Raw genomic sequence first — 12123 nt, 5'->3', positions numbered from 1 at the left:
GACAGGGGAGCCCCTAAAACAACATAAGTAAATAAAATGCTCTTAAAGGGAGTTTCATCCTGAAAAATACTGCTGGCACTACAGAGGCATCCCTCCTCACCAGATCTAGAATACATTCCAGGAACATTCTCTGGTAGGTGCAGCAATTAAGCCTGCTGTGTTAGACAAACAGTTAGAAAAAATGCTTTTTTTAAAATTGATTTATTTTATACAAGAGCTGGGGTGCAAGCCAGAGGCGTTGGCAGGGTGAGAGATTCACCAGAGACAGAGTGGAGAGAAAACAGGCAGATGGACTGAAAATACTGCTGGGGAGAAGCAGGGAGATAGGAGAGGTCTGTCGCCATGTGTAACTCCCTGGCCGGGTGATTGAACTCACACTTCAGAGGCTGTAGACAGCTTCACAGCATTGTGGCTCAAACCGCCATGTCACTGTGGAGGCCCAAAAGGGCTTTTTTTTTTAAGATTTATGTTTTTACAAGCACCATACAGTCAGAAGTGTGGTTGGTGAGAGAATTCACCAGAGCCAGAGTGTGTGAACAGAACAGCAGACTGATGAAGGACACTGCTGAGGGGAGCAGCCGGGTGCGCCAGGAGAGATCTGCGCACCCTGTGGGACACTCGCCAGAGGCCGGGGATGGAACTGGCGCTGCGGAGGCTGCTGGCAGCTTTGCAGGCAGCGCTCAACCACTGCACCACCGGAGGCCCACGGAAATGGCTGTTTTTTTTTTTTTCTTTTTTTAATAAATTTTATTGTTATATTCCCCATACAATTGCACCCCCCATTCTGACCCCAATCCTCCCCTCCCACCCCCGCCCCCCTAAAAGTGTCTCTGGTTCATAGTTTTTTGTTGATTTTGATTTTCACTTTCTTATAGTTATTCATTTTCCTGGTCCCTTATTTAAGTTTTCTAGATTCCTGCTATGAGTGAGACCATCCGTATTTTTCTTTTCTTTTTGGCTTATTTCGCTGAGCATGATCCCTTCCAGCGCCATCCATGTTGCTGCAAATTGCATGTGTTTATCTTTTTTGAATGCTGAGTAATATTCCATGGTATATATGTACCACATCTTCTTGATCCAGTCATCTATTTTTGGGCATTTGGGTTGTTTCCAAAGCTTAGCTATTGTAAACAGTGCTGCTATAAACATAGGGTGCAGGTGTTGTTTGGAATTGATGTTTCTGTGTCCTTTGGTAAATACCTAGGAGTAATTGCTGGATCATATGGAAGCTCTATGTTTAGTAGGTCCAGAAATCTCCACCACAGCTCTCCATAGTGGTTGGACCAGTTTGCACTCCCACCAACAGTGCAGAAGAGTTCCTTTTTCTCCACACCCTCACCAACATTTGTTGTTTCTAGTTTTTTTAATATGTGCCATTTTCACTGGTGTGAGATGGTATCTCATGGTAGTTTTGATTTGCATTTCCCTGATTACAAGTGATGTTGAACATTTTTCATATGTCTGTTGGCCATTTTCATTTCCTCTTCAGAGAAGTTTCTTTTTAGCTCTTCTGCCCATTTTTTTGACTGGATTATTTTCTTGTTGTTGCTGAGTCTCATCAGCTCTTTGCAGATTTTGTGATCAGTCCTTTATCATTAGTGTTGGGTGCAAAAATGTTCTCCCAGTTGTGGTTTCTCTTTGTTTTGTTATTGTCTGTTTTGCTGTGCAGAAGCTCTTTAATTTGATGTAGTCCCAGCTGTTTATCTTTGCCTTCACTATCACTGCTTTGGGTGATGTGTCTGTAAATATGTCTTTGATGTGCAAATCACGTAGTGTTTCGCCTATATTTCCTTCTATTGTATTTTATGGTTCAGGTCTTATGTCTAGTTCTTTAATCCATTTTGAGTTGATTTTGTGTATGGTGTGAGGTAGTGGTCAAGCTTCATTCTTTTGCATGTAGCGACCCAGTTTTCCCAGCACCATTTATTGAACAAACTTTCTTTGCTCCATGCATAGTCTTTGCTCCTTTGTCAAAGATTAGTTGACCATAAATCTGTGGGTTTATTTCTGGATTTTCTATTCGATTCCATTGGTCTGTATGTCTGTTCTTGTTCCAATACCATGCAGTTTTGATGATTATGGCTTTGTAGTATAGTTTGAAGTCTGGGAGTGTGATGCCTCCATTTTCTTTTTTTAGAGCTTTGGCTATTCGGGGTTTTTTTGATTATATGAATTTCATCAATAATTTTTTTCTTTGAAGAATGCCCATTTTGATTAATAGCATTGAATCTGTATATTGCTTTTGGTAGGATGGCCATTTTAATAATGTTTATTCTTCCAATCCATGAGCAGGGGATGTCTTTCCATTTCTTTGTGTCTTCTTCTATTTCTTTTAACAGTGTTTTATAGTTTTCTTTGTATAGGTCCTTACCTCTTTGTTAGATTTATTCCCAAATATTTGATTTTTTTTGTTTCAATAATAAAAGGATGGTTTTTTTGATTTCTACTTCTTCAGATTTATTGTTTGTGTATAGGAAGGCTACTGACTTTTGAGTGTTGATTTGTATCCTGCCACTTTACTGAATTGATTGATGAGTTGAACTAGTTTTTCTGTGGAGATTTGGTGTTCTCTATGTATATTATATATCATCTGCAAATAGTGATAGTTTGACTTCTTCTTTTCCTATTTGGATTCCTTGGATGTCTTTCTCTTGTCTTATTGCTCTGGCTAGGACTTCCAGTATTATATTGAAAAGCAGTGGTGAGAGTGGACATCCTTGTTTGTTCCAGATTCTTATGGAATTGCTTTCAGCTTTTCACCATTGAGAATGATACTGGCTGTTGGCTTGTCATAGATGGCCTTTATGATGTTGAGGTATGTTCCTTGTATCCCCAGAATTTCAAGGGCTTTTATCATGAATGTGTGTTGCACTTTGTCGAAAGCTTTCTCAGCGTCTATTGATATTATCATATTTTTTATATTTCTTTTTGTTGATGTGTTGGATAACGTTGATTGATTTTCGGATGTTAAACCATCCTTGTGCCCCTGGAATGAATCCAACTTGGTCATGGTGAATTATCTTATGGATACATTGTTGGATTCTGATAGCTAAAATTTTATTGAGGATTTTTGCATCAGTGTTCATTAGGGAGATTGGCCTATAGTTTTCCTTTTTTGTGTTGTCCTTATTTGGTTTTGGTATTAGTGTAATATTGGCTTCATAGAACGTGTCCCTTCCTTCTCAATTTTTTGGAAGAGTTTGTGAAGGATAAGCACTAATTCGTCTCTGAATGTTTGGTAGAATTCATTTGTAAATCCATCAGGTCCTGGGCTTTTGTTTTTGGGGAGGTTTTTGATTACCATTTCAATTTCGCTGCTTGTAATTGGTCTGTTTAGGTGTTCTATTTCTTCTTTATCTAGCTTTGGGTGATTGTAGAGTTGTAGGAATTTGTCCATCTCCTCTAGATTGTTGAACTTGTTTCCATATAACTGTTCATAGTAGTTACTGATTATTCTTTTGATTTCTGCTGTGTCCGTTGTGATTTCTCCTCTTTCATCGATGATCCTGTATTTGTGCTTTCTCCATTTTTCCTTTGTGAGCCTGGCTAGGGTTTGTCTATTTTATTGATTTTTTCAAAGAACCAGCTCTTGGTTTCATTGATCTTTTGGATTGTTTTTTTAGTTTCAATTTCATTTATTTCTGCTTTGGTTTTTATTATTTCTTTTCTTCTACTGGTTTTGGGGTTTTTTTTGTTGTTCTTTTTCTAGATCTTTGATCTTCGAGATTAGGTTGTTTCTTTGAGTTCTTTCTTGTTTTTTGATGTGAGCTTCTATTGCTATATATTTTCCTCTTATTACTGCTTTTGCTGCATCCCATACATTTAGGATATTCGTGTCCTCCTTGTCATTCAATTCAAAGAATTTTTTAATTTCTTCTTTGATCTCCTCGTTAGTCCAGTGGTCTTCCAGTAGTGTGGTTTTTAATCTCCATGAGGTAGGATAGTTCCTTGCCTTCTTTTTATGATTTATTTCTAGTTTGATGCCTTCGTGGTCAGAAAAGATGGTTGGTATGATTTCAATCTTGGTGTATCTGTTCATGTTTGTCTTGTGCCCCCAGTATGTGATCAATCCTGGAGAATGATCTGTGTGCGCTTGAGAAAAATGTGTACTCCGTTTTTTTTGGGTTTAGTGTTCTATAGATGTCTGTTAAGCCCAAATGCTCTAGGTCCTTATTTAGAGCTTTAGTTTCTTATTTTTTGTCTTGTTGATCTATCCATTGTTGATAGTGGTGTGTTGAAGTCTCCCACTACGTATGTGTTTTCTCTGATGTCTGTTTTCAGAGAGGACAACAGTTGTCTGATATATTTTGGTGCTCTTTCGTTTGGTGAGTATATGTTAATGAGTGTTATTTCTTCTTGAAGTATTGTCCCCTTGATCATAATGTAGTGACCATTGGGGTCTCTTTTTATTTTTTTGAGTATGAAGTCTGTTTTATCTGATATAAGTATAGCTGTTCCTGCTTTCTTTTTTGGTCCATTTGCTTGTAGGATTGTTTTCCATCCTTTGACTTTGAGCCTATTTTTATCTTTTGTAGCTAAATGTGTTTCCTGGAGACAGCAAAAGGTTGGGTTTTGTTTCTTAATCCAGGCTGCAACTCTGTGTCTTTTTATTGAAGAGTTTACTCCATTTACATTTAGAGTTAATATTGATATGTTAGCATCTGTATATGCCATTACGTTTGTCTTTCCTTTGATTTTATTTATTTATTCTTTTAATAACTTTTTTTTTTCTGGTCTTCTTTCGTTGTTATTCGTCCCTCTGGTTCTGGCTTTAGGATTCCTTGTAGTGTTTTTTGGAGTGGGGGTTTAGTCGTAATGAAATTCTGGAGTTTCTCTTTGTCTGGGAAGGTCCATATTCTTTCTTCATGGAGGAAAGAGAGCTTTGCGGGATAGAGTATTCTTGGTTGGCATCTGTTTTCTTGGAGTCTGTTGACTATGTCCCTCCACTCTCTCCTTGCCAGTAGTGTTTCTTCAGAGAAGTCTGATGTCAGCCTGATTGGTTTTCCTTTGAATGTTATCTGTTTCTTCCCTCTTGTCAGCTTCATTATTTTTTCCTTGTCCTGGATTCTTGGGAGCTTTACTATTATGTGTCTTGCTGTGTTTTTCCTTTCGTCGGAAGTTTGGTGTTCTTCTTGCTTCTTGTATATCAATTTTCAGCTCCTTCTTCGCATTTGGGAAGTTCTCTTCAATTATCTCCTGGAATATTTTCTCTGTTCCTACATCTCTCTCCTCTCCTTCTGGAATTCCTATAACTCTTATATTTCGTTTCCTCATGGAGTCAGATAGTTCCCGAAGTCTTTCTTCATTCTTTTTCCTTCGTACTTCTCTTTCCTTTTCTGTTTTGGTTCTTTTTATTTCTGTGTCTTCAAGAGTACTTATTCGTTCTTCCATTTCATCTATTCTGCTTCCATTGCTTTTCCCAGAGTTCTTTAGTTCCTCCATTAATTCTTTGATCTCCTGCATTTCTTTTTTTTCCCTCTTTAGGGACTCTATTTCCTTCTTCTGATCTATCACTTTTTTAATCATGGCAATTTTAAATTCTGTTTCTGGAAGGCTCAGAAGTTCTTCCAAGTTGCTGTCGTTGCAATCTGGGAGTGGTTTTCTTTTTGTGGTGTGCTTCTTTCCTGAGGAGTTGTTAGGTTGCGTGTGGTTCTTCTACTCCCTACTGTCTGTTTTCTAATTTGTCGTATGCGTTGGGACACTGTGTTGCTCGGACTGACTGGCATCTTGGGTGAACTTCTCCGCTCCCCTCTGTCTCTTCCAGGAGCCATCTCTGTCTTCTGGGGGAGCTTTCTGCTGGTTTTAGGCAGTTTTTACTGAAGAAATGTCCCTGTTCTAAAATGGCGAAGCGGGATGCAGTCCCCACGCCTCCGGTTTCAGGCACACTCTTCTGCGCCCCCGGTCTGCCCCGGATGTGGGTGCCTGCTCCCTCTGTGGGCTCAGACTGCTGGTCGGAAGGGGCCTGTCGTGGGGTGGGCTAACTTCCCGGCTAGCCACTGGGTCCTCCAGAAGCCTTCTGCCCTTTTCAAGCAGTCTTAAGAAATTTCCTGTTCTATGGGTGTTAGTGACTTTTTTTTCCTGGTCGCTAGGTGGCGCCAGAGATCTCTCCTATTGTCCTTGGGGGGCTGTTTTTGGCCCCCCCCACCCCATGGGACAGGGAACAGAGCGGGAATGGTAGGGTAAACCTCAACAGCTTTGGGGTGCTGTTTCTGCCTTGTGCCCCACCGTCGTGGGGAACCCACGCCCCTAATTTCATGCCCCGGGTCTCAGTTCAAAGCCCTCAGGTCCAGGACGCGGGCTGTAGCCCAGGTCAGTGGCGCGGGAATGGCGCCTTTTGCACTGCTCCCGTGCCTGGACGCCTGGTTCCTGCTTACTCAGGGAGGGACCTTCACCTCAGTGAGGACCTCCGCGCGTCTCCCCGCAAGCCTAGGTCGTAGGCGCGGGGACCTGGTCCGCTGCGATCCCGGTCCGCGTTTTCTTTTGAAGCGCGCCAAGCGCGCCGCTTTCCCGCGCAAGCTTACCAGTAGCTCGGGCTGTGTGCGCGTCTCCCGGGGTCTTTGTTCTTCTCTAATGGCGCCCGGAGCTGTTCGCTCACCGCCGCGGCGAATCCTGCAGGGTTCGCCTCAGCTCCCGTTCACGGGGTGTGGTGGCTGCAATAGTTCCTTTCTACTCACAGTCCCGCTTGTTGTGTCGTTTGTTCTTGTTGGTCGTTTTAGTGTGTTGTTTTCCTCCTCTCTGCCGGTCGGAGTGTGCCAACTCTGTGGGCGGGGGAGGGGAGCAGGGTTCTGCGCTTCCCTCCCTTCTAGTCCTCTTTTATGGCCACTTTCTTCTTCGGGTAGTTTGCTGGAGTCACCCGTTTATCTTCCGTGTCCCAGTTCTCTCTGGGACCTGCCGCTTTTCCTCCCTATTAACTTTTTTTAATGGGAGATCTTACTCGCAGCGTCTCCTCGCCGCCACATTGCTCCTCCCCGCGCTTCTGACTGTACCCAGTGCTTGAATGAATGAATGAATGAATGAAAATAAATAAATAAATAAATAAATCTTTTAGGAAAATAATTAATTATTGAGGAGGGCCTCCCTGGTGGCACAGGTGGTAGAGCGCTGCACTGTGAATCTGTTTTCAGCTTTTGCAGTGCGGGTTCAATCCTGGCTGGCCGGCAAGTGTCCCACATGGCTCAGCAGACCTATCCTGTCTCCCTGATTCTCCCCTCAGCATTGTATTTTGTCAGTCTGACTGTTCTGTTCTCCGCTCTGTCTCTGGTGAATCCTCTCAGCCTCCTGTGCATCTCGCCTGTATCCCAGCTCTTGTATAAATGGAAAAAAAATCTTCAAAAAATAAAATAAATGAAGAGACTGCTTCCTTGGGCATTTAAATTCAATTTTAAAAACCCTGTAAGGGGGCTTCCCTGGTGGCACAAGGTGTTAGATGCAACCTATGAAGCTGTCTGCAGCCACTGCAGCCCAGGTTCATTCCCCGCCAGGGAGATACCCACATGGTACAACAGACCTCTCCTGTCTCAGACAGAACTGCTTCCCTCAGTGGTGTATTTCAGTCAATCCACCTGTTCTGTTTCTCACTCTGTTTCTGGCGTATCCTCTCACCGCCCACAATCCCTGCATCACTGGCCTGTACCCCAGCTCTTGTATGCAAAAATAAATAAACAAACCTTTTTTAAAAAACAAAACCTGTAAGACCACAAATGATACTGACTTGAGGTCAGAACCTGTCCTGGTAGAAGATTTCTATCCTCTGGGTGACATTTATGCTTGCTGTCTGCATCTCAGGGGCGGATTTCTCTTTACCCTCCCTGGACTCTAATATGTACAAGGCAAGGCCATGTCTTTCAGGTTTTGTCTCCTGTACTGAGCACCTGCTGTGCTGGGCTTGCAAAAGGAATCATGTATGATTGTAAAGTGCATTATATCCCATTCACTCTTCCCATATATACTGATCACTATCAATCTAACACATGTATCATGCAAGAGAGAAAAACAGACCCCAGAGTACAAGGCAGAGATGGTTTGAAATCCAAAGTGCTTTGGTGAGCCTCATATAAAAGCATCAGGAGTGAGTGATAGATTAATTTACAGGGACCCTTGATTCCTGGATTTGCACTACCCCACTCAAGTCTATACTACTTGTATTAGCCCTTTACAGAAATAACGGGAACTTTTTAAATTGTTCTAAATATACATATAAAGGCTATGTCTCTGCCCTATGCACCAAGGCAAACTTGTCTTCCTCGGCATCAAATGCTGCATGTCCGTCCTCTCTGAAAACAATTTTAACATCAGTAGGAAAACCTTTAAGTCTCTGGCTCTGGGTTTTATTTTCCTAAAAATAAGCTGTCATTTCATACTGTCCACAGTCTTCCACTTCTTTCATTTTTGGATCATATCAAGTTGGGATAAATTATAAATTTGACTCACTCGAGATACCAACTGAAATCATTATTCTGTTTTATCAGTGTCCAGAATGTAAACAAACAGGGCAGATTTGTTCTTCAGTAAAATCAGTGTTATGCAATGGAAGGCTGTGATTTCTTAGTATAATAAAACTGCAAGCAGGGTGACCATGTGGTGTCAGTCACAGAACATAATGCAGATACAAAAAGGTGAGAGTCTCAATGGGCGGGTCTAGACCTAGAGAGCACAGATGTTTTGGTGAAGGGACATTCATTATCTACTGTGTGTTTGGTGACCTGAGTCCACCTGGGGCAGGCTCTCGTTGGAAGTATGAAGTTGCCTATCAAAGTCTTGGTCTGGATGTTTCACCTGCAGCCCAGCTTCCCCTTCCTCACCCCCATTCTAATTAGGGCCCCATTTCTGTGTCCCACTTTGCCCAAGGCAGTCCTGGGAAATGATTCAATTCCTTCAGGAAACCCATCGTGTTGTAGAAGAGATGAGGTCTAGTACCTTGAATCTGTAGGTGACAGTGGGTGCCAGCACTTGATGTTTATGGTATTCTGAGGGCACAGTGGGAAAAGGAAGTGTGCTAATTAGCCCTGACTTAATGGATACTGGAATGGGTAGTGTTATATAATCACCATCTCTGGTGCAGTCCTCATTTAAAGCTGAATGCATTTTAAGCATGTAGGGCCCCTCGCACATTCCAAAAGAGCAACGCCAGGGCCTGTAGATTTGAGAAAACATTGCTCTTCAGGCCATAGTTCTGCCCCTCAAAGACTGCAAGCACACTACCACCCAAGGCTTGCCCCTGCTGGTCTCCTGCTTGTCCTTCCTTGCTTTCAGAGAGGCTTTCCCTGAAGTCTTGATTTAAGACAATACGGCCTTTCTTCTTCCTTGCTTATTTCTTCTCCATAGTGTTAATCGTCAAGCTATCCACCACACTGCCAGCTTAGTGATGTTGATGATGTGTCATCTTTTTTCATTTTTATTACAGAAGCACCATTGGTTTACATTTTTATTAGTGTTTTGGGAGTATAGAATTTCCCCCCTCAGGTGCAAAAACCTATACTTGTCTGCTTAGCAGAGATGAGTGGACTTCCTCCCCCAAATGGAGTTTTTTAAAGGAATAGAGGAATCAAATGAAAGAATTCTCAGTGGCCATATGGAAGAGATAATGTGGTGTATATACATATACACACAATGGAATACTACTCTGCAATTAAAAAAAAGATAAATTTACACCATTTATGGCAACATGAATGGAACTGGAATCTATTATGCCAAGCAAAATAAGCCAGAAGGGCAAAAATAAATACTGGATGATGTTACTTTTCTTTGGAATATCAAGAAACCAAACAAAGTTTGTCAAAGACAAACTTCAGAGTCAATCCTTGATGATGTGTCTTCTTACCTAGGACACCAGCACCTAGAGGGCAGGGGACAGCAGAGTCCTTGTACATCTAGTAGGCTGGGTTAACAGTTTAACCAATCAACTCAATGCCTTCCAGGGATGGATCATATTGCACAGGTTATGTTGGACCTGTGAGAATGTTCTGACAGGTCTATGACTCCAAGCTCCAATTTTAAAACCAGTAGCAAGTCCAGATTTGATTTTACAAAGTTGAGGCAGTCAGAGTTACCTGTGTGGGGGAAGATGTAAGGACCAAATGTTATTGGAATCTCTTATATTGACAAGTGTCCTCATAGACACGCTCGTCCCTCAGGTCATTAGCTCATGTTCCTTCGTCTAGCAACTTATAAACACAATAGGACTGTGGACTTTCTGGACATTTTTTTTGCTTCTCACCAGAGGAACTCTTCAAAGCAAACAAAGTTATTGTCTTGCTGACTTTATTGTCCCAGGCAGCCTTGCCAGTATGGAAAGGACATTTCCAGAAAAGCAAACTATAGAATTATTTCCTTCTTTTTGAGTCTACAGCACCTTTTCCAAAACCTCTTTCTGTAAGCATGTGTCATACAATGTAATACAGTTACATTCTATTGTCATCGTCTGTGTCACATTCTGGTATCCCCGAACTTGCAAAATGATTCTTTAAAATTTAGGAAGACCAGGGGTCATTCTTAGTGCTGTGAGTTCTTTCGGTTTTGACAAATGCATGTTGTTAAATGCAGCTATCTTCATAGTATTTTCCCAATAAGTTACTTGTCTTAACATCATTTTAATAAGCTTTTAATAAAGAGCAAAGGTCTGTTTATTATTTCATAGGTGATGCTTCTAGTGTTTTATCTAAAAAGTTATTTGCAAATCCAAAGTCACTTCTATTTGTATTATTATGTGTAATAGACATATTATTAAGTCTATTATAATGTATTAGAGAAGTTTTATAGTATTGCATTTTACTTTCATGTTTATGATTCAATTTGCATTGGTTCATTTTTTAATAAGTTTTAGGTCTGTATGTAGGTCCATTTTATTAGTTTTGTTGGCTTTCTGTGTATAGGTATCCTGCAAATTTTGTTAGATTTATGCTTAGGTATTTATTTTTTCTTTCTTTTTTCAGTCTTTATTAATTTATTTATTTAAAAAGATTTATGTGATTATTTATGAGTTTGTTTGTTTATTTATACAAGTGCTGGGTACAGACAGAAGCATGGGAGGGTGAGAGAATTCACCAGAAACAGAGCCAGGAACAGAACAGGCAGACTGACGAAGTACACTGCTGAGGGGAGCAGCGGTCAGCAGGAGAGGTCTGTGCGCTATGCAGGAACCTTGTTGGTGGCCGGGATTGAACCAGTGCTGCAGAGGCTGCCGGCAGCTTCACAGCACAGTGCTCAACCACTGCGCCACCAGGACCAAGCTTAGGTATTTCATTTGGGGTAGTATTTTTATAAAAGATAATGTTTCTTTAATTTTAAATCCCAGTTGTTTGTGTTGCTTATGGGGAACCTTCCTATAGTTGCTAATTATTTCTGAGATTTTTTAAGCTTTCTAGTGGTTTTCTACCTGGAATACATAATTGATTGTTTCATATCAATATGTATTCCCTTTATAGATTTTCTTTTCTGTTACTTATCATATTATTTAGGACAGCCCCACAGTTCTGAATTGGTGTAGGTGCAGAGGACATAATGGCCTGTTTCTCTATTTGGCGGCTCATCTTTAAGTATAATGTTAGTTACATGTTTTCTTTTATACATTTTATTAGTGTAAGGAAAAGCCCTTTAAACCCTGGGTTTTTGATTTTTTTTTTTTAAATTTTGAATGTATGTTGAAATATATTGAGTGTTTTTATATCTGTTGATATAGTAATGTGTTCTTTTCTTATTCACTCTTAATGTAAACTGTTATATTATTTGATATGTAAGTGTTGAACTGGTCGTGTATTACAGAAATGAACCACACTTAGCCATGATGTATATAATTTTTCAATAATTTCAATACAAGTCATTGGACGTGATTTTTTTAACATCTATAGTTTTTCATTTTTATTGTCTTTTTATTGTATTTAGTTGTTTTGGTTTACAAAGTAATTATGGTCTCAAAAATGAATTGGGTTACCCATGAGAGGCAATATGGAGGCAGAGTGAAAACACTGGGCTGCCGCCACCATAAACTCACAACACTGTGCAGGACAACATTGATACCCCTGAAAGAGAAATGGGTGACCAGGGCACACACCAGGAGCAGGGACCAATGGCAAGAAACTGGGAAAACATTAACTGACCTGCATCTACAGTTATACTGGAGCAGAA

Source organism: Talpa occidentalis, unplaced genomic scaffold, assembly GCF_014898055.3.
Source record: "Talpa occidentalis isolate TD23 unplaced genomic scaffold, MPIMG_talOcc4v2.1 talOcc4.14, whole genome shotgun sequence".
NCBI lineage: Eukaryota > Metazoa > Chordata > Mammalia > Eulipotyphla > Talpidae > Talpa > Talpa occidentalis.
Note: the sequence above shows the minus strand (reverse complement) of the source record.